Source organism: Camelus bactrianus, chromosome 6 (assembly GCF_048773025.1).
Source record: "Camelus bactrianus isolate YW-2024 breed Bactrian camel chromosome 6, ASM4877302v1, whole genome shotgun sequence".
Taxonomy (NCBI): domain Eukaryota; kingdom Metazoa; phylum Chordata; class Mammalia; order Artiodactyla; family Camelidae; genus Camelus; species Camelus bactrianus.
The window spans coordinates 89,245,504-89,266,495 of NC_133544.1; the positions used below are offsets into that span (position 1 = coordinate 89,245,504).

At 43.5% G+C, this 20,992-nt stretch overlaps 1 protein-coding gene and 1 non-coding gene across 9 annotated transcripts in view; both read left to right on the forward strand.

Moving 5' to 3' along the window:
• TLN2 (talin 2) overlaps nucleotides 1–20,992 on the forward strand; it is a 395,955-nt gene that overhangs the window by 162,855 nt on the left and 212,108 nt on the right. For 6 of the 8 annotated variants that reach the window (XM_074366238.1, XM_074366233.1, XM_074366231.1 and 3 more), the window contains one exon: nucleotides 572–649. The exons of the other annotated variants lie outside the window; for them this stretch is intronic. The gene's annotated coding sequence lies outside the window, so the exon portion shown is untranslated. The remainder of the gene's footprint in view (nucleotides 1–571; nucleotides 650–20,992) is intronic. 8 annotated transcript variants of the gene reach the window in all.
• Nucleotides 6,708–6,842, forward strand: LOC123612654 (small nucleolar RNA SNORA70). The gene has a single exon (XR_006719946.1). It is a non-coding gene; the product is annotated as a small nucleolar RNA SNORA70 (small nucleolar RNA).

Here is a 20,992-nt window from a genome sequence, read left to right on the forward strand (position 1 = left end):
GATTATGGTGCTTCTCTATTTCAAATTGGGTTTGCATGGATAAGGTGTCAAATGGTTAGCCTTCAATGCATCAGGGAACTGGGAATGAGACTGGAACAGCTAAAGCAGGAGGGGACTGCTTCACAGATGCATTATAGGAACTAAGTAGGAAGAAAAAAAAAAGTGAACAAGACAAGACCTTGTGAATGCTGATTTTGAAAAGAATCAGAGTGCAGTGCCTGTGATTTTTAAGTGTTGGTGGGGGCAGGGAGGAGAATGTATATATTTGATCTTTGTTTAAATTCGAAGCCATTAAGCATTCCTATCACAGGGAAGCAAATAATGTGTTTTGCTTCTTTGCCAACTGTAACATAATTTAGGTCTTCCAAATAAGTGTCTTGGGACCTCAATTCCCTGTTGGTAAAGAAAACTCCCAGCCCATGTGTTGCAGCGGAAATTCATTGTTTCCTGAGTTATTTCCTTTCAAGCTTAGTGTGGGGGGAAATGGCCAAAGGTATAGATTGAGATTTTTTTTTCGAAATCTGATGTCTATAACATATCTTGATTCTGATGATTTTTATTATTGTTTTAGGTATTGCTGCTGAAGTCTTCTCAGATGCTTCAGACTATTTTCAGGGACACTGATTCTTTACATAAACCGAGAATTTAGGTGAGTCCTTTAAAAAGATGTTTTATTATCAGCTGGCTACCCTCCTGCGTTGGTCAAGTTTTACAGAGCCTTAAAATGTTGTCGCTTTGCACTGTCTTGTTTGATTTGTACCACGGTTCTGTGAGGCAGGAATGAGGCTCCCTGGTCTTACTACTTCCATTGCTGTTTGATTTTTCCACTCAGTCATTTGGTGGGGTGATGGGAGGGCCTGGAAGAGGAGATGAGCAGTTGGTTTTTTAACTTACTGCATGAATTCTCATTCATTCACATATGTTTGCTCCCTAAATTTTTTTGTGGTTGGAGGGAAGTGCTGGATAAGGAATTAGTGTAGAAACTTCCAGTGATCTTTGCCCTGAAACGATCTGGTGGTTCCTGTAGCCCTCCAGGGATGGCACACAATTAGTCTAGCATGAAATGAAGTAAACTTTGATGATAGATTTTTGATTTTCCCCTTTGGTGGTTCTGGTTGTGGCTGCACGCAACCACGTAGTGTGTATCCAGTGCCCTGGGCAGATAAAAAAGATGACCTTCTGCAAGTCTTGGCTCTGCCTTGATTAAAGTCTGACAGGTTAAAAAGGGCAGGTTGATGCTCCTTTCCTCAAAAACCGTGTCATGGCACATGGGGGGTTCCCTTCTGTTCTTGACTAGCTGTATAGCGAGGTGCAGATTCGTCTCTGCTCATCTCCATGTCCTTATCTGTAAAAGGCAGAGGCTGGCCCAGCCTCATCCTTCCCACACTTTTAGAATTTGTGGACTAGCGGAAAAAAAATTCAGGCCCAATTTTTACTAGATATTTTGGGCTCTACATAAACATAGTTCATAATGGTTGACAGCAGATAAGTACGTGAGAGTTCACTCTATTTGCAGGAGTCTCTGTTCTGTGTTTAGAATTTGTCGTTAATGATGGTGGTGAGCTATTTAGGAAGAGGGAAAAAAATCTAATGTGCATTCTCTCTCTACTTAATTTGTCATTAAGATTTTTAATAAAATAACTACCGTCTACCAACACCATTTCATGAAAGAAGAAATATTTCAATTCTAAAAAAGTAGGAATTGCATACATTTGACTTTAAATTATATGTGTTTAGTGGGGAGGGTATAGCTCAGTTGGTAGAGTGCATGTTTAGGTCCTGGGCTCAATCCCCAGTACCTCCATTAGATGAATGAATGAATGAATGAATGAATGAATGAATGAATGAATAAATAAATAAATAAATTTATATGTGTTTTGCCTTGTGAAAAAGCTCTTAATTTCCATCCTCTTTCTTGTTTCTCTCCTGACCACTGACTGATAGCCATGAATTCATCAGCACTGGCCTAGGGACCGGTGTTTGGGAAATACTGGGGTGCGGCACTGCTAAGGGCTTGTCTACGTCTAAAACTGTATCATTCTTCTGAGGAAAGGAAAGATACTCTAGTTATACATCCACTATTTCCAGAAAATGCTGTGACAGCTAGCATGGTTGAACAAAGAGAAGTCAGAGGTCAGACAAAAGATAGGGTATTGTTCTGCTGGGAAACCCAAATAAAAATGGCTCATCCACGTGAAGGTTAAATTTAGCTGTGAGCCACCTTGCAGTCAATGTAAAAATGAAAACATGACAGCATGTTGAGTTGTCTGTTAAAATGTACAGAATCCCCCCTTCACACTACTATAGGCAGCCTCTGCCCGGGTGGTATTTGACAGATAAGTGTCTGCTTGCCGCGTGGGGATGCTGAGAGCTAGCGGTCAGGTGGCCTGAATGACTAACTCCAGGGACGTAAATGCAAATGCCAAGTGTGAGGCATGCCAGTTTGGGTGGGCGCCAAGGGTATGGCCAAGAGTTATGAGCTGAGGACGGTGGGGTGAGATGCACACAGGATAGGGAGGAGTAAAGGAGCTGGTCTGCCCTGGGCTCATCTGGGTGTCTTGGCACGGATGTTGTCCTTTGAGGATCTGCAGATGGCACTAGGTGGGCCAGTCTGGCTGAGGGCGCAGTGGACGGGAAGCAAGTCAGATGAATGCCTTTCCCATGCAGTTCACATTTCAGATCCGACAGCCATGTGCCACATGGGTTCTTATGCCATGGGTCTGTAGAGAATGGAAGAATACACTTCCTGTTTACCTCTCCTTGGGATGTGGGGCTGTGTTTGAGGGGTAGGATGGGTGGAGGACAGAGGCAATAATGGACTGAGTTAATAGGACAGTAAGACAGTGTGACAGAGGAGCAACAGTTCCACCTGTTTCAAGACGCCTGCTTGGCCCTGACTGCCTCTCAAAGTTCTGTGACGTCATACCGTGGTCTTTGTTGACTGCAGCATGGTGGTTCAGTCCTCTTGAGTCCCACCCCCGCCCCTCGTGAGTTCTGGCTTTCCTATGTTTTAACATTCCTGTTTTCTGGGAAACGTAAATGAAATTGGACAGACTTACCTGGTTGTTTTCCCTTCTGTCAGCCCAACGCTTGGTTTACTGCCTGATTTGTATGCTTCGATTGGATTGCTTCCACTCCAGGGATATTTATTTCCCTGCCCTTTCTTAGGAAAAAAAGCTCTATCAAATAACAGTGATGATCACAGCAGAAACATTTATCTTAAACTTACAGGAATATGAGAGATGATCTGAAATGTTGACGTTTCTGGGAGTGTCTAAAGTCATGAAACAATGCCGGCAGGAACTTTTGACATAAATGAGGAAGTAGAATTTCTTTAAAGGATCTGGGAGAGTCCAAGTTTGAATAAAATGTTAAGAATGAACAATGTAATTGATCAATCATGTTCTGAGTCTTTCAGGAGGCCAGGCCATGCTGGGTCAGATGTTGTAAGGATGAGTAGTTGAAAATTTGAGACAGCCATGCATCACAGGAGTAAATGTGGTGCTTTAAAGGGCTGCAAGCGGGAGACAGGAGAGAGATTGATGGAGAATACATTCAGGGGAGGACGTGGTAAATGATTTGCTTAGTGTGGAACTTAACGACTCATGGTATATTCCAGATCTGAGAATAAATGCGATATTCTGAACTTATCTCCATTTTCCCTCCAGGCTGGTAAGAAAAATATTTTAAAACCGATTTTAAATGAAAAACATTGTTTTTGGCTCTCTGGGGATTTTTAGTTCCCAGTGCTATTTAGGGAGGGTATTGAATCTGTAAAATTCAAAGCAGGATCTGTATAGCTCTTTGTTACTCTGTATCAGTCACTTCCAAGGCTGTGATGTCAGAAAAGATAAGTTGTTCCTATGTTTGCTTTTCTTCATTAAAAATGCAGTCTGTTATGCACTCTTGTCTCCCTGCCATCCTCCATTAGCTAGATTCTCTGGATGACTCTGCTTGTTGACTGTAGGCATTGCCACTTGCCACCCCCTGTGGGCTCCCTGAGTGGCTGGGAGTCTTAATTAGCATCATCTCGTTGATCAGGGTTTCCAGCCATGTGTTGGGGTGCTGATTCTGCTGTCTGTACGTGGTCAGTGTTTCCAACAACAACAACAGTAACAATCTCCAGATTGTTTTTTGTAATTAAACTTAATGCATGGGTGTTGTAGAATGTGCTGTTTCTTTAAGATCTTTGGCTAATTATGCACAGCAGTTAATTTCTCTCAAAGTTAAAAAAGCCCTTCTGGAGAACTCAAGCTTTGAGCCTTTTCTGTTTAAGAACTGATTGGATTTATGGACTCGAAGGCTCTGGAATACCTGCATTTAACTATTCTCCTATAGGATGTGAACCTTGAAAGACGACTTTTTTTTAGCTGTTAAGTCCCATATTTTGAAGATCTGAAATGACCATCACAGCCTTTCTGTTCTGTTTACAACAAACCAGAATTGGACAGCTTTCCAGAACCATAAAATGACTAGTGCACTTGCAGAATTTTAAACATGACTTTGCTAAGATTTAAAAAAAGTAAACACACGGTAAGGCCAGCTGCAATCTTCTCAACACACCACTGTAAGGCCTGGTAGACGTGGAGGAAAATCCTCCTGCTGTGATCTAAACAATGGTCTCATAGAGGATCTTTCATTTAAAACAAAAAAATTCAGTCAAAGTAATGCATGCAAATGGCTAAAAATAGAAAACACTATAGAAAGCTTTTAATGGAAAGAACAAGTTATCTTACTTGCTCTATTCCTTCGCTTACGAGCCTTTCTTCTTAGAAGCAACCACTTTTTTCCCCTCTGCAGATCATTTTTGCTGCTTTTGGTGATTTCCACGTGTATAACTATATTGCTTGCAGCACCGTTTCTCCCTGTGTCAGTTTTAGAAGCAGTTTCCTGGAGTCTTGCGATCACCGATTAGCTTGTTCTGACCGTCCGCTTCTCCCTCCCCCTTGACGGCTGATTCATGCTTTCGGTCCTCCTGCTGTACCCTCAGGTGGCCCCTGCGGCCTCTTCCATACTTACTCTGTCTCCTAGAGACACTGTTTCTTGTCCGCCACCCTTCTCCCACCCGGCCTTTCCATTTCGGGGAGCTGTACCTTTTAATTGTATATGCTCGGAGTTGATAATAATTACATTCTGTTCTTTAACCCCAGTAAGGGCTTCCATGATTTACCTGTAACTTGACTGCGAATGTTAAAACCAAGAAGCAGCATTTTCTCTGTTGTAATTAGGTGGCTGCCGTTCCCATGGCAGCCAGGTTGTGTGGAGGGCCGATATTCCTCCCTGTCTGAGCCTGACGTCCTCACACCGACGCTCCCTCCATGCAGCACTTGTGAGTGGGTTCTGCCTTTCACGTGGCACCAGCTGTCTTGAATGCAGCCTCAAGTTTTCCTAGACTCAGGCTTCCCATCTCTCCTGGGCACCCACTATATTTTTGGAGGTCTCACTCCCACAGCACCCCGTCCTCCACCTTTCAATGAGAACAGTGTGGTCTCTGTGTGTGCCACCTGTCTCTACGCCCGTGCTGATGGCCAGAAGTTTGTTCCCACTATTGGAAACACAGCTTCAGGCTCTGGTGTCTCAGAAGGGGCAGTAGCCTGGTCTTTGAAATTAGCCACCATCTAATGAGGACCCATCGTGTTAGGTACCCAGGGACTAGAGGCTTGGTGTCTGTTGATAGCCTCACACCAGCCCCAGGGAACAGATGTTACTACTGACATTTTGTACATACAGGAGTTGAGCTTCTGAATGAGAAACCTCGAAGGTCTCCCCTGGGAAGTGCCTCTTAGATCCTGGGACAGGCTGGGGGCCTGTTGCCAGCGGAAGTTGTGTAGGCTAGAGAAGACTTCTGTCTCTGAGCTGTCTTGCATGCTTTCTGCAGCCAACCTCCATCCTCCTCCCAGAAAGTCCTGCTGCTCCAGGAGAATGTGCACTGCTCTGGTCCCCCGCCTCAGCCTTGCTGTGGGCACACTGTGTGGCCACGAGCTGCTCATACACAATGGCTGGAAATGGTATATCCTTCCTGACTGAGGTTCCCTTTGTGAGTCTGAAGTGAGAAAGAGGGCTTCATACTCAGCCCCGCTGGTGAGTTGGAAAGGCGCTTTGTCAGTGGTGGTGGCTGATCTGGCGCCTGAAGTCTGTGTCCTTCGTTTAGTCCTGAAGTCCTTCATTTAGCGACCTCAGTGTAAGTTGTGTTTTGGTAGTTGTTTTAGGAAGACAGGAAGACAATCAGGTTTTACTCTGAACACTTTATTTTCTCTCATGAATGCAGTGGTCTGCACGAATCTTCTGTTATAACTGTGTTGAGTGAGTTACTGTTGTGATAATGACCAGCTGGATGGCGGTTGGGTTCCTCACACCGTGTTGGCATTCTCCCCTCTCTGGGCTGCCTGCTTTCCTCACTTTGAAGATCCCAGGCGGAGCCTTAGCAGTGGAACCAGCAGTCTCTCCACTGTCGACTGGGGGTCTTGTCATCTGCTTTCTGAGCGACAGGTCGGTGACTGTCCATGGAATTCCCCCTTGTTCCTCTGTTAGGTCAAGGCGGTGGCTTTAACGTGGGCTACTCGGTGGAATTCGTTCTCCAAACATCTTGACCTATTATGTTTATGCCCCCGAATAAGTACTGAATGGAAAGGAAATCTTGAGAGCCTTACCTCGTTTACTTACAGAGGGGCTATCTGGGCTTAGTGAAATCCAGACTGAATGAACATCTGCAGTCAGCTCAGCTGACCGTGCTCGTCTCCCTGTGCGGGCCCAGTGTGCAGTGGCTGCAGACAGCAGCCTCTTCAGTAGTGTATGCAGCCTGTTTTCTGTATGGGTTGCCCTCGTCGACCTTGGAGACAGCCCTTCCCAGAGGACATTCATGCCCGGATGCCGTCCCCATCTTAGGCTCCAGCCAGGTATGCGCAGTGCATTTAGGAAGCCCCAGGGTGCAGTGGCCAGGGTCCACAATGGCCAAGTCATCATGTCCATTCACTCCACGCTGCAGAACAAGGCGCAGGTGATTGAGGCCCTAGGCAGGGCCAAGTTCAAGTTTCCCAGCCACCAGAAGATCCACATCTCCAAGAAGTGGGGATTTCCCAAGTTTAATGAAGATGAATTTGAAGACAAGACAGAGAAGCAGCTCATCCCAGATGACTGTGGGGTCAAATACATCCCTCACTGTGGCCCCCTGGAGAAATTGCGGGCCCTGCACTCGTGAGAGCCTTGGCGCTGTCCCCTCCTTTACTCAGGCCCACCAATAAATCCTACTTTCCTGTCCAAAAAAAAAAAAAAAGAAAGAAAGAAAAATGAATAGATAGGGATAAATCTTTACCTTGTTGCTTTGGTAACCAAAGGTGAGTCTCCACATTTAAATTAGATAGTGTTAAGCTGTCCAAGATTCCCCTACCATCATCTTGCTGTGATTAATTCTGGCTTGGCAATTTGTGACTTTTATCTTGATTGATTGTAAGGATAGGAAAGAGTGCTAAGCAGAGTTGTAATCTGTGTGAGACATTTTTGGTTCCATTATACAAAGATCACTCATCTTCACAGTTTTATAGTGAAGTGATACTTGGGCAAAAGTGATTTAGGGGGAAAAATCCTTTGGGACAACTTAAATCTTGGTCAAACTTTAACCTAGGAATGTAGCTTTTAGAAGGCAGGGATAGAACCCAACCCTTCAGCAAGAGAAGGAAATAAGTAACATTTAAGAAGTCATTTTTTTTAATTACCTGATTCTAAACATCCCCAGTCCATTATATATTCTTCCGTTTATTTACCTCTCAGGAGTGAAGAATGACTCAATCTCCGCTGCAGGAGGACTTTTGGCTCCAGGCGTCTGGGTCGTGCAGGATTCTCAGTTCGTTTTGCTGTCCCTTTGGAGAGTTTAATGCAGGCATGGGGGACAAGCTGTGTGGAAGTGAGGCTCTTGTCCTCCCTGGTGGCCACTGTTCGCAGAAATTTGGATTCAGAGGAAACGTGTTCAGTACTCTGAACTAGGAGGGACAGAAATAAAACTTGGCTCTGGAGCATGTAATGAGGCTGTTCTGTTTGGTCTGCAAGTTTCCAGGAAGAACACAGTGCCGAGGCGTCTTTGACAAATGTCTTTGACAAATGTGCAGAGGAAGTTCAGAGGAAGAAGTAGAGACTTCTAATAGGGTAGAGCAGGCTTCCAAGAGAAAGGAGAATTTATTTCCGGGTTAATTGGTGTAAGTTTTGCTGCTCATAGTGGAGAAGACTGTAAACAGCAGCAGGTTGAACAAGATAGCAGTTTATTTTCTCTTGCCTAGCATGAAGGTCAGAGGTGGGTCCGCAGCTTCCAGGGCTTGGGCTCCTTCCAGGATGAGGAAATGTCACACCTTACTTGGGGGTGAACTTCTGCATTCAGCACTTAGGGCCAGAATCCTTTATAGACAGACTTACTCTTGAACATCCCTTAGGAAGTTGCCACATTAGATGCCCGAATCCTAGCTCCCGGTCGGTCTAGCACAGCTTAGCGGGTTTTTCTCCCAGCATTGGACTGTCTTGCAGCTAAGTAGTTGGCTCCCATGTTTAAGGACCATGTTGTGAACGGTAGAATTACTCTCAGCATCCAGATAGGACCGACCCCAAGAGGCACTTAGAAACTGAACAAGCCCAGGAAACCATAAGTTCCTCCCCCCCCCCCACGGTCATTCTGGGGCTTATGGGCTCCCTGAGAGAAATGGGAGTGGAGTTGCCAGCCAGACTGATTTATTCATACCTTTCTATTATAGAAACTTTCAAACATACCCAGAAGTGAAGGGAATTGTATAGTGAATCATGTGCCCATCGCTCGGGTTCAATGATGATTAATTCTTAGCTAGTCTTACTTCATGTATACTATACCCTTCTTTGTCTCACCAATTACTTTGAAGCACATTTTGTTATTTTTTCCTCTATGTCTCTAAAAGATAGGATTTAAAAACATTTCTATGAAACCTTATCACACCAAAAACATGAACATCACCAATACCTCCTTTATATCATTAAATAGCAAATTAATGTTCACATTGCCTCAACTGTCTTATTTTTTTTTTATTTGTTTGAATTAGGATCCAAATAAGGTTTACATGTTGTAGTTGATTGACATGTCTGTAATCCCCTTCTAATCTGTAGGTCACCATTCCACCTTTTAACTCCCTTGTGATTTATTTAAGAAACTGGGTTGTTTGTCCCTTACAGCAGAGATTCTCCAGGGGGCATGGTCCCTCCCCCCATCACTTGATACCATCTGGAGACAATTCTTGTTGTCACAGGTGGGGTTGCTGCTGGCATCTAGTGGGCAGAGGCCAAGGATGCTGCCAGAAGGCCTATAATGCACAGATCAGCCCCCATCACAAAGACCTATCTGGTCGAAAATGTCAGTAGTGCTGAGGTTGAAAACTATGCTGTGGATTTTTCTACAGCCTGGGTTTTAATAATTGCTTCCCCCATGGTGCCATTTAACATGTTCTTCTATTCCTTGTGTTTTCTGTAATTTGTTTGTTAAATCTTGAGTTTTGGTCAGGTGCATATATGGGCTTTTGTTTTGTTTGGTGAGACTGCATCATAGGCTGTGTATTTTCATTTAGAAATACATGGTAGTCTCTTTCTGTGATATTATTGATCATTGATAATAAGTGCCTATGTCTTTTATTTTTTATTTTTTTAAAACTTTTATATAATTTTTAAAGGTTAATTTCCATTTACAATTATTACCTAATATTGGCTATATTCCCCATGTGGTACATTATATCCTTCAGCCTGTCTTACACCCAACAGTTTGTACCTCTGACTCCCCCACTCCTATATTGCCCCTTCACCTCCCCCACTGGTAATGATTAGTTTGTTCTCTGTATCTGTGAGTCTGCCCTTTTTTTTGGTTATATTCACCAGTTTTTGTCTTTTTTAGATTCCACATATAAGTGGTATCACGCAAAGTATTTGTCTTTCTGTATCTGACTTATTCACTTAGAACAATGGCCTCCAAGTTCATCCATGTTGTTACAAATGGCAACATTTCATTCTTTTTTATGGCTGAGTAGTATTCCTGTGTGTGTGTGTGTGTGTGTGTGTGTGTGTGTGTGTGTGTGCGCGCGCGCGTGTGTGTGTGTGTGTACACCCCATCTTTTTTATCCATTCTTCTAATGGACCCTTAGGTTGCTTCCTTAATCTTGGCAATTGTCCATAATGCTGCTATGAACATTGGGGTGGATATATCTTTTCAAATTAGTGTGTTTTGTTTTTTGTTTTGATATGTACCCAGGAGTGGAATTGCTGAGTCATATGGTAGTCCTAGTTTTAGTTTTTTGAGGAACCTCCATACTGTTTTCCATAGTGGCTGCACCAACTTACATTCCCACCAACAGTGTACAAGAGTTCCCTTTGCTCCACGTCCTCCCAACATTGGTTATTTGTGGTCTTTTTGATGATGGCCATTCTTAGAGGTGTGAGGTCATCACGGTTTTGCTTTGCATTTTCCCTGATGATGAGCGATGTTCAGCATCTTTTCATGTGCCTGATGACTATCTGCATTTCTCCTTTGGAGGCAATGTCTGTTCAGTTCTTCTGCCCACTTTTTAATTGGGTCTTTTTTTTGATATTGAGTTGTATTGCTGTGTCTTTAATTCAGTAGTGATTGTAAAATAGTCATATGCCAAATCAATCATTCTTTCCTTGTTTATATATGAGAATACTTACATAAAAAGGAATTTAATCGCAACTACTTGTTTACTCTGAGCTTCACATAGGGAAGTCCGGATAAACACTTGAGACTTTGCCTTTATTTTCAAAACAGTGACTTCCCTGGCAGCATGGTCTAAAAGTACATCTGAGGTTTTATTTTTTGGGGGCTTGTTTTCTTCTTTTTGCACTGTAAGTGTAGCTGACATGTTTCAATTTAATATTCTTATTGATACTAAAAGTCTCCATATTTGACCAGTGGAAACTAATTCAAGTTGACCGGTGGAAACTAATTACTGCGTCCTTTTGACATGACTTGTATTTTTGTATTTTTGTGTCCTTCTTGGTATGACACAATGTTACTGGCTTGTCTTATCCATTTTGTGCTCCAGACTTGATCCACTACTTCTCTGAGGAGCCCTGGTTCCTTTGAGTTTTTAGAAGGCATGATGTAGAAACTAGGAATATTTATTACTATGGGTTTATTGTTATTCCTAAATCCTCTCAGTGAACTGAACTAGGAAATAGGTATGCATGTATGTGTATATTGTGTCTGTGTGTTTGTGTATATTGTGTCTGTATGTTTGTGTGTGTGTGTACAGAGATAAAACCAATTATTAATTCATACTAATATTGCCAAGTGAAATTCAGGGGTATAGGGTCTTTACTTAGCTTCATCAACTTTATATCTATAGCCTTTTATCCACCCGGAATTCCAGTCCACTGATACCGCCATGTTTTTTCATCTGCTTTGTCTCATGCTATATACACAACAGACTGTATTTTAAAGACATTTGGGATAGTTCTCTGTGATTGTGCCACCAGCTGGATACATAGTTAGGTTCATTGGTTTCATTTTTGTTTGTTTGTTTTTGGAGTTCCTTTTTTCAAATTCAATTTAGATAATGTTGCACAATATTGTCAAGGTTTCCAAGTCTCATCCGTAACATAGGGCTTACATATTCAGAGGTGTTTGCTTTTGCCTCAGTCCCTTCTCCGTCTTATTGCCCTCCCTCCCTCTCTGCGGCAATTGAAAAAAAAAAAATAGGGTTTCTCCTTGCACCCTTTAAAAATATATATCAGCAAGTGGATGCATGCTTTCATGTTGATACCTCACTCCCTTCTTAGGTAAATAATCATCTGCTGTGCCCACTTCTCCACATCTAGCTTTTTCACTTTTTCTATCCTGGCTCTTGTTCCATAGTGGTACACAGTGATCATCTTCATCCCTTTGCAAAACTGCCCCGTCCTCCATTGTGTGGACTGACTTGAACTTACTCATCCTGCCCTAGTGCTGGACATTGGGGTGTTTCTCATCTTTTAAGTAGTGTTATTTATTATATAAAATCCATTATCTTTATTATACATTAATACTTAAATAATAGGTATTATATAGTAGCACTATTATAGCTTTGGGTACTCCTAAATCATTTTTCTTTGTAGTCACATGGAAATTAAGTGTAGGTACGATCTGACTCCTTTTATGAAGAGGGAGAAGGACATCTACAAGCTGTGGGGATTGAACAGAGCCTTGGAGCAGGCAAGGAAGGAAAGGGAGTTACGTTTGGGAGAAATGGAGGAGCACGTTTCAGTGGAATAGATGTTACGTCTTTAAGTAGAAGAAAATAAGGCTTAGGAAGTTTGGTTAGATCCAGGTTTCCATGACCTGCATTGCCAGCCACGGGCTGTGGATTCTATACCCCAGGCTAGGAGTTGGCGATCCCTTACAGTAAAGGACCAGGTTGTCAGTATTTTAGGCTGTCACCTCTGTTGGAGCTACTCCACTCTGCTGTTGGACTGCAAAAAGCAGCCATAGAGAACTTGTAAATAAGAGCGTTCCAGTAAAACTAGATTCATGGACATTGAAATTTGAATTTCAAAATTCTCATGTATCATGAAATATAATTCTTAAAAAAATTTTTTCCCCCAATCATTTACAAATGTAAAAAACATTCTTAATTGTGGGCTATAGTTCGCAAACCTTTGGAAGCCAGAGGAAGTTCTTGAACACGGTAGGATCTGCTCAAAATGATTAGCGAGTAGATTAAAGAGGGCTTCATCAGAAGATGGAACCCAGGTTCCATCAGGAGGCTGTTGATCGTCACAACATGGATGTAGTTGGAAGGTGGCTGTGGGAACAGAAGTTGATTTCTTCTTTTCTTTATTACTTGAGATTGGAGAATTATTGGGATGTGTGGACACATTATATTGTTTGGGAAGCGTTACGTTATTTGATATGGAATTATATTTCTTTTTAAAAGCTGTGCTGTATAATATGCCACAGGTTATATACAAAGAGAGAGCCAAACCCACCATCCCACAGTGTGTGGACTTGGGCAGAATTGTCTTGTTCTCTGCCTGTTCTTCCTCCATCCACCCTCATCCCCCATCAAGAAACCCAGCATTGAGCCCAATTCAGTGGCGGACCTTCTGTATCAGCTGAACTGTACATCTTGTTCCCTGTGACATTTGCAGGCTAACTGTTGAGAAAACAGTATTTTGTTTGTGGGAGGATAATCAAAGATGATATAAATGAAAAATGCATTTTCATTTAATGGAAATTATTAGGGCAACTTTTAAAATGTCACTGCGGATTAATGCAGACAAGAAGGAGCTGAATATATTAGAAAGTAGGTCAAGTTATCTCATGTTTATGAATGAGGTGAATTACCGTGTAGGTTTAGGTCTGTAAAATTGTGTAATACTACGGTGTATGTGAATTACCCTGGCCCAGATGCTATCGTATTGAAATATAATTAAAATAGAGTTTGTTCCTTTATCCTTTGTGGCTAAGTATTTTATACCTAATATTTTATGAATTTAATAAACTAGTAAAAGTGATGAGCTTCTTGTGATTACTCACATTTCCTGTATTAGACACAGAATCCACTCTAGGGAGTTAAAGCTGAAGTAGACGTAATCCAGGGGGTGAGTGCTTCCAGAATCCTTGGAAGGTTTGGAGGAATCTGCTTGAGGCTAAGCCTGCAGGATGTGCCCCACCCCACCTTCAGACCCATTATCTCCTGCCGGGGTTCTGGAAAGCTGCCCTGGCTGCTGCTGTGGAAAGCTGTTGACTTAGGAGCCCAGGACCTGAGCACTGGCTCCGGCACCATTTTCCCCCGTCACTCACTTCCAAATGAAAGTCACCCGTGAGCCAGTCTCATTGACAGTCTATGTGACGTTGGGCACCAGAGTGGCAAAGGTGGCTGGTGTGATGTACTGTTTAGCTGTCCAGCCTCTTCATACTTCAGAAGAGCCAGTCTCTGTATTTGCCAGTTTCCAACTGCACTGAGTGCTTCTTCAGATGGGTATGCTAACAAGGCAGGCGTCTGAGGGACAGAGTAACCGAATTTCCCTTCCTTGGATACGTGTGACACATTTTGATAGCCTTGTGTGGCGGTGATAGAAGCTGGTGTTACTAGTGTTACACCCGTGTTCCCAGTTACTAGGATAAGTAGTGTTACTGGTGACTGAGAGAACTCAGACAACATTTGCCTCTTCATCAAGATCTTTTTTTCTTTTTTAAAGTTGGAATTTTTGTGAGTAATCCTAGGAAAGGAACACGTGTTGTTCAACTGTAAAAAGTTCAGGGATGGTGAAGTTCAGGCCTACAGGGCAGTATTTCATTCACCCCATGAAGGAGAGGATGGTGGGTCAGGGTGCTTCCTGGTCATCCGTTGCGGAAGCATTTGTTGTTCTAACCCGCATGGAAGGTCACTGGTACCGGGCTTCTTCACCACGGTAGTACCGGCTGGCTTCCTTGCTACCAGATTCTCCTGTGAGTGTTTTGAAGCGGACACTCCCTTTTCCTCCTGGGTGGGAGCAGGCATTCACAACTAGAGGAACTGGAGACGGTACTTCAAACAGGAGGTCATTGATTTTGAAGTTCTGAAGGGCAGACCTGAGTCCAGGTCCTAACCCCACCACTTAGTAGATTTACCGTATGACCCAGGAATCCCACTCCTGGGCTTGTATTCAGAAGGAACCCTACTTCAGGATGACACCTGCACCCCAATGTTCATAGCAGCACTATTTATAATAGTCAAAACATGGAAACAGCCTAAATGTCCATCAACAGGTGACTGGATAAAGAAGATGTGGTATATTTATACAATGGAATACTATTCAGCCATAAAAACGGACAACATAATGCCATTTGCAGCAACATGGATGCTCCTGGAGAATGTCATTCTAAGTGAAGTAAGCCAGAAAGAGAAAGAAAAATACCATATGAGATCGCTCATATGTGGAATCTAAAAAAGAAAACCAAAACCAAACAAACAAATAAACAAATACAAAGTATAAATACAGGACAGAAATAGACTCATAGACAGAGAATACAGACTTGTGGTTGCCAGGGGGTCGGAGGGTGGGAAGGGATAGATTGGGATTTCAAAATTGTAGAATAGATAAACAAGATTATACTGTATAGCACAGGGAAATATACACAAAATGTTATGGTAGCTCACAGAGAAAAAAATGTGACAATGAATGTGTATATGTCCATGTATGACTGAAAAATTGTGCTGAACACTGGAATTTGACACAACATTGTAAAGTGATTATAAATCAATAAAAAATGTTAAAAAAAAAAAGATTAACAAACTTGGGGGAGATTTACCTTTCTGTACCTTTGTCTTCTGCTGTGCAGAATGCAGTTAATAGTAACCCCCTCATTGTGTTTGTTGAAAGAGGACGTTCAGCACAGGCCTGGCCCAGAGCCGGCATTCGAGGTGGCTGTGCTGGTGGTGTGGCGGCATCACCGCCACCGGCAGTGGCCCTCTTCTCATCTCCTGACGTGTTTTCCCTGTGGTCAGGCCACTGTGTCTCTACCGAGCAGCACTTTGCTCACCTGTGGTCCTGGGTCCTTTCTGTGCTTGTGGGCCTTCTCCTGCCCTTCAGGTGCCCTTAGATTCCCCTTAGGCTTTTTCTTTCCTCTGGGGAAAAGATCTCTCTGAATGCTTAATAGGCATCGGAGCCATCATGGGGTCGCTAGGAGTCACGTTAGCTTTTTGTTTGTCATCCAGGCACCAAGCGCTCCTTCTGAGATTTGAAAGGCTGATGGCAGCCCGCCCACACCACCCCTCCTTCTTAATTAGATTACTGATTTCATTTCAGGGATGGTTTTTAGCTGCAGTGGCCTTAGTTATGTTGTCTTTGTCCTTCTCTTTGACTCCATTTCTCCTTTGACTCTCAGCAGTACCTAAATTAAAGCTGGGAGCATACTGGCCTCTATTCTTAGCAAAGCCTCCAGAACTGCCATATCTTAGTGGAATGTAAGGGGAAATATAACACATAATAAATGGAAGATAGATCATTTCACACCACTGTGTGCCACCTGAGTGTCTGTCGATGTTCCCCATTTTGGTTTTTGGCTGTTACTTGGTCTTGATTTCTTAGGGTTTATTTGACCTCTGTGTGAACAAGACCTGATTCCCCCTGGTCCCTGCTTTTGTGTGTGTGTGTGTGTGTCTGTCTGTCCGTCCCTGGGCGTGCCCACTGTCCCACTCTTCTTGAGTTTACCATCAGCACACCATGGACAGCATGCCCCACACAGTAAATATAGTGGAATCAAGTCACCCTGTGGCATATGATAGAGGGAACTACCTTCTACTTGACTATGAGCAAGTGTGTTTCCCTTCTTCCTCTCTAGTATCTCACCTCAAGGACCTTGACCTTGAGCTGCGAATTATTTTGTGCAGACCCTGTCTAACATTTTAAGCCTTTGCGAAGGATTTTAGTCATGGGTTTAATACTTTTGTTTACCTGGCAATTAGAATTTGTGTTAAATACTGAGTGGTATACCCTCCCTTCCACCCCCTCCCCACCCCCAATCTAAGTGACTCATTCATTCATTCAACAAACATTCATTGAACATGCACAAAGTGCTAGGCATTCTGCTGGATGCTGGGAAAATTATTGTCAGTAGGATGGAAATGGAAAATGTTGCAATGTAATTGGTGTGGAGGATTTAAGATAGAGATGGAGTTGACAGGGAGACCTTGTAATGTCTAGTAAGAGGCTAAGACTTCCTAAGAACAGAGGGAATCCATTAAAGGGTTTAAGTGGAGTGGGATCTTTAGGACATGGAGTGTGTATTCAAGGGCAGTAAGAAGTGGGGAACCCAGCTGAGACAGTTTTGTAATCATTTGGGCAGTAGATGATGATGTCCTAGAGTAGGAGAAGAGGGTCGAGTTGAGAGATACTTAGGAGCTGAAGTTTTTAGGACTTGGGCGATTGGATGTGAGAGTACACAAGAGGATCCTGTCAAGGATGATTCTGTCATTTCTGACTTTGAGAGTTGGGTGGATGTTGGTGCCACTGAGATCAGGAGTGCAGGAAGGACAGCAGGTTTGGGAAGGGCGATTTTTGGTTTTTAGTAACGATGAATTTGTCATGCATGTGAAAGATCTTGGGAAGATGTGGTGTAGTCTGGGATGAGGAGAACACAGTGGGAAGCCTGGCCTCTATCTGCAGATCTGGTGAATGCAAGACCTAAGAGCAGATGAGATCCACTGGGCAAGGGTGCAGAGGAGGAGGAGAAGAAGGACTCAGAGAGAGCTCAAGGACGTGAGGTTTAAGTGGGGAAGAGAACCAGCAGAGGAGATGCATGGAGAAGGGAGAGGGTCAGAGACGGGCTGAGTCTGCTGGAGTGTGCACTGGTGTCCAGTGCTGTGCAGATGGGCAGACTGGGAAGTGAAGGCCTGTGTTATCAGCACAGAAGACATGAGTAACCTTGGCCAGAACAGGTTCCAGTGGAGTGCTGGGGAGAAGCCAGACGAGGAAGAAGACGAGTAATTAGAGGTCTGTCCATGTAGAGAACTCTTGCAGGGTCTGTGGCCAGTGGGGGAGGACACAGGCAGTGCGGGAGTCCAGAGGGTTTGGGGGCTTGCAGCGGGTGGGGGTGGTTGTTTGCTTCGCTTTCGGGGTGGATGAAAAGAATGTTTCTTCTGTGTGTGTTTCCTTCCTTTTCATACTTACTGCTCTGGTATACATCCTTTGCTTTCCTTTTTATTTTTAATACCTATAATTTTGGGGGGAACAGAAATTCTTGAAAGCACAACACAGAGAGTGGTTCCCCGAACCATTTGGTTGTAAGTTGCTGACTAATGCACAATCGCCCCCCAATTACTTGTATTTGAGCAGGTATTTCCCAGAAAAGGACATCCTTGAACCTAATCCCAATGCAGTCGTCAAAATTCCTGCCATCCATCCTCAGACACCATTCCAGCTGCACCAAGTGTCCCATTCATGTTCTTCATAGCAAGAGAATCAAACTGAGAATCATTCATTGCAATTACTTGTCATGGGTCTGTTGTCTTCTTTAGTCTGGATGGTCCGTGAGTTCCTCCTTGACTTTCATGACCTTGACCCTTTGGAAAATGAAAGGCCAGTTACTCTGTAGCATACCTCTCAATTTGCTCGGTGTCTTGCTTCATGATTAAATTGGAGTTTTGCCTCTTCGGCAAGAAAATCACAGAAATGCTGCTGTTATTTTTGCATCCTAACGTGTGGTGCACAATCTAGCTTTGTTCTGTTACTGATCATGGTCCCATGGTGGAGGTTGTGTCGGCCAGGTTCCACTTCTGGAAAGGGTTGTTTTTTTTTTTTTTTTCTTTAATTTTCTGTTCTAATGAATAGCAATTTTGTAGGCAGGTACTTGAAAACTATGTAGCTATCCCATTCCTCATCAAATGTTGGTTTTACTTATTCATTTATTTATATTAGCGTGGACTCGTGCTTTCATGTTTTATTCAGCAGGCTATAATCATTGCTATCATTTTCCTGTTCAGATTGTTCTGGATGTGGGAGCCCATTTAAACTGGTTCCTGTGTCCTTTTGACACATCATCGTTCTTTGAGCAGCTCTTTACTTTGACACGAGAAGATGTGCCAGGTCCAGCCTACACGTGGCCTCACCCAGCCATTTCTCCAAGGGGCTCTGGTAGCTTTCATTAGAAAAGGGTGGTTTGGAGCCAAGATCTGGGCACCAAGTGTGCTCTTTGCTCTTGGGATATTCAGCCCGGGCCTTCTCAGTGGACAGATTTGGGGGAAACATTTGATTCTTGTTAACTGTAATTGTGGTCTCTAAAGTCGGAGTGAACACAGAATTAGCAAATACTGAGCCATTGCTCTTTGGGAAATAGAAGGTTAGGGTCTTGCCAGCTTCTGGTCACATTTGTGTTAAATTATCAGTCCATAGCCTTGTTTTATGTGTTCTTCCATTTAGAGAAAACCTACTTGATATATGTTGTTGATGATTAATTTTGAACTCATGGCCAACAGCATTTAACTCATGCCTGAATGAAGCTTATCTAACCTACATGATTTTCCCATAAGACACACTGTAGCATCCATGTGCTTTGGAAAGCTAAATATCTCTTCAGCACTATGCTTGGGGCCATTTAAGCAGTGAAATCACCTAGAAAACCACAAAGATGCAAAAAACATGGCACTAAATAGCACAGTATGGACACATTTACAATTTGAGAGCCCAGGCAAGGAGGCAGATCATTGTCTTCATAGACCTCGGCTGGGGTAACGTATATCAGGTCACTCCGAGGTTTTGCCCCTCGGCGTGTGTCCATGGATAACCAGGAAGACACTACAAGTGTTACGTTTAGGGTTACAAATACATTTTAGTGAGATGGTGAATTCACAAATACAGAATCAGTAAATAGTAAGGACTGACTGTATACATACATATTTTTCACTACTGCTACAATTTTGTGTGTGTATCTGTCTGCATGTCTGTCTGCCTGTCTATCTGGAAAACCATGAATTGACACCTGTACTTTAAATTCCAATTTAACACCAGGGGGTTCCTTCCAGTTTTTCTTTGTTCTGGGCCACCTTGGTGCCCCTTTCCCATACCCGTTGCTGGCACCTGCCGTGTTCTTTCCCACCTCAATGCTTTAAGGCTGAATTTTTCAAGAAGGAAAGGCAGAGGCGAGAAAGGGTGAAGGGTGTGATTACATCTTATGATCACATGTATAATCCATCTATTATGCCACTTAAAGATAGGTCTATGTTAAAATATTTATGAAGCCCCCTTGTTTTTTCATAATTTGAAATAATACAAGTATCATCCATTAAATTAAATTAAATTTTAATTATTAAATTAAATTAAAATTAAAATTTTAGAGTTGATGAGTCCCGGGAATTGAAAAGTGACTTGATGCCAGGTCATCCAGTGAACAGAAACAGCCACTGTTCTTTTCTGGACTCAGGTGTGAGAATGGTGAGGGTCGCCAGCTGTGCCAGAACCTCAGGAGTAGGTCCCTGCCTGGTAGGCTCGCTTCTAGGTGAAGTGTGCCTCCCTCCATAAACCTGGAGTCCCTGGAGGGCACGGACCGTGGCGGGAATTACTCATTACTGGGAGCCTGGTGTGTGAAGCGAGTGGTGCATGCTTGTGAATATTTGACCACATCCCACCCAGTGGTTGCCCAGTGTAATAGCGCTCTTGCCTCCTTTGATGCAGTCTCTCTGCCGCAGCTCTCTCCTTCCTGCAGGAAGCCTTCCAGGCCCTCGCTAACCAGAGGGATCGTTCTTGAAAGAGTTTCTGAAGGCTCTGGAGAATGTATATAAAAACCTGGCAGCGAAGCATCAGCTTTGGCGTTAACAGGGCTGCGTTGTTTCCCAGTTCTGCCACTTACTGGGAACACAAGTAGTGAAACTTTCCCCAACCTGTTTGATAATCTTTGCAATGGAGACAAGCAAGGCCTGCCCCACGTGATTCTGGGGAGGAGTAAGTCAGCCAGCCTTGTGAGAGGCCTTGACGCAGTGGCTGCACTGAGTGTCAGCAGAGACGTCAGTGGGGAATAGCTACTGACGGGCACCGTGTGTGTCGTGATCCTTTCTGGAGTGTAGACTCCTTCCCCATCTTGATGACAAACTCCAGATCGGGGCAGAGATCCTGTTTCCTGCTCCCCGGTGATGTCTAACTACCACCTACCTCCCTACCCGCTACCCCAGCACAGTGCTGTTCTCTCAGTAGGTATTAAAAATCTGATTTGTCACTGAACGAACGTCTCTCGCTCTAAGACCCCTCTACCTGGACTTAATCTTGCCAATAGAGCAATTTCCTCCCCGTTTGCCAATGCTGTGGAGATGCTGATTATTTTTTCCAACGTTTCTTCTTTTTTTTGATTATGAATCAATATTCCGTGTAACCTGGTCGATGGCCTGCTGCTGCTAGGAAGTACTGTTTCCTTCGCTTTGTCCTGAATGCAACCACCATCCTCGGTCCTTATTGGACTCCTAGGCTCTCCTTAGACAAAGAAATGGCTGCACAATTCCCTGCTGTTTTTACCCGTTAGGACGATGGCTGC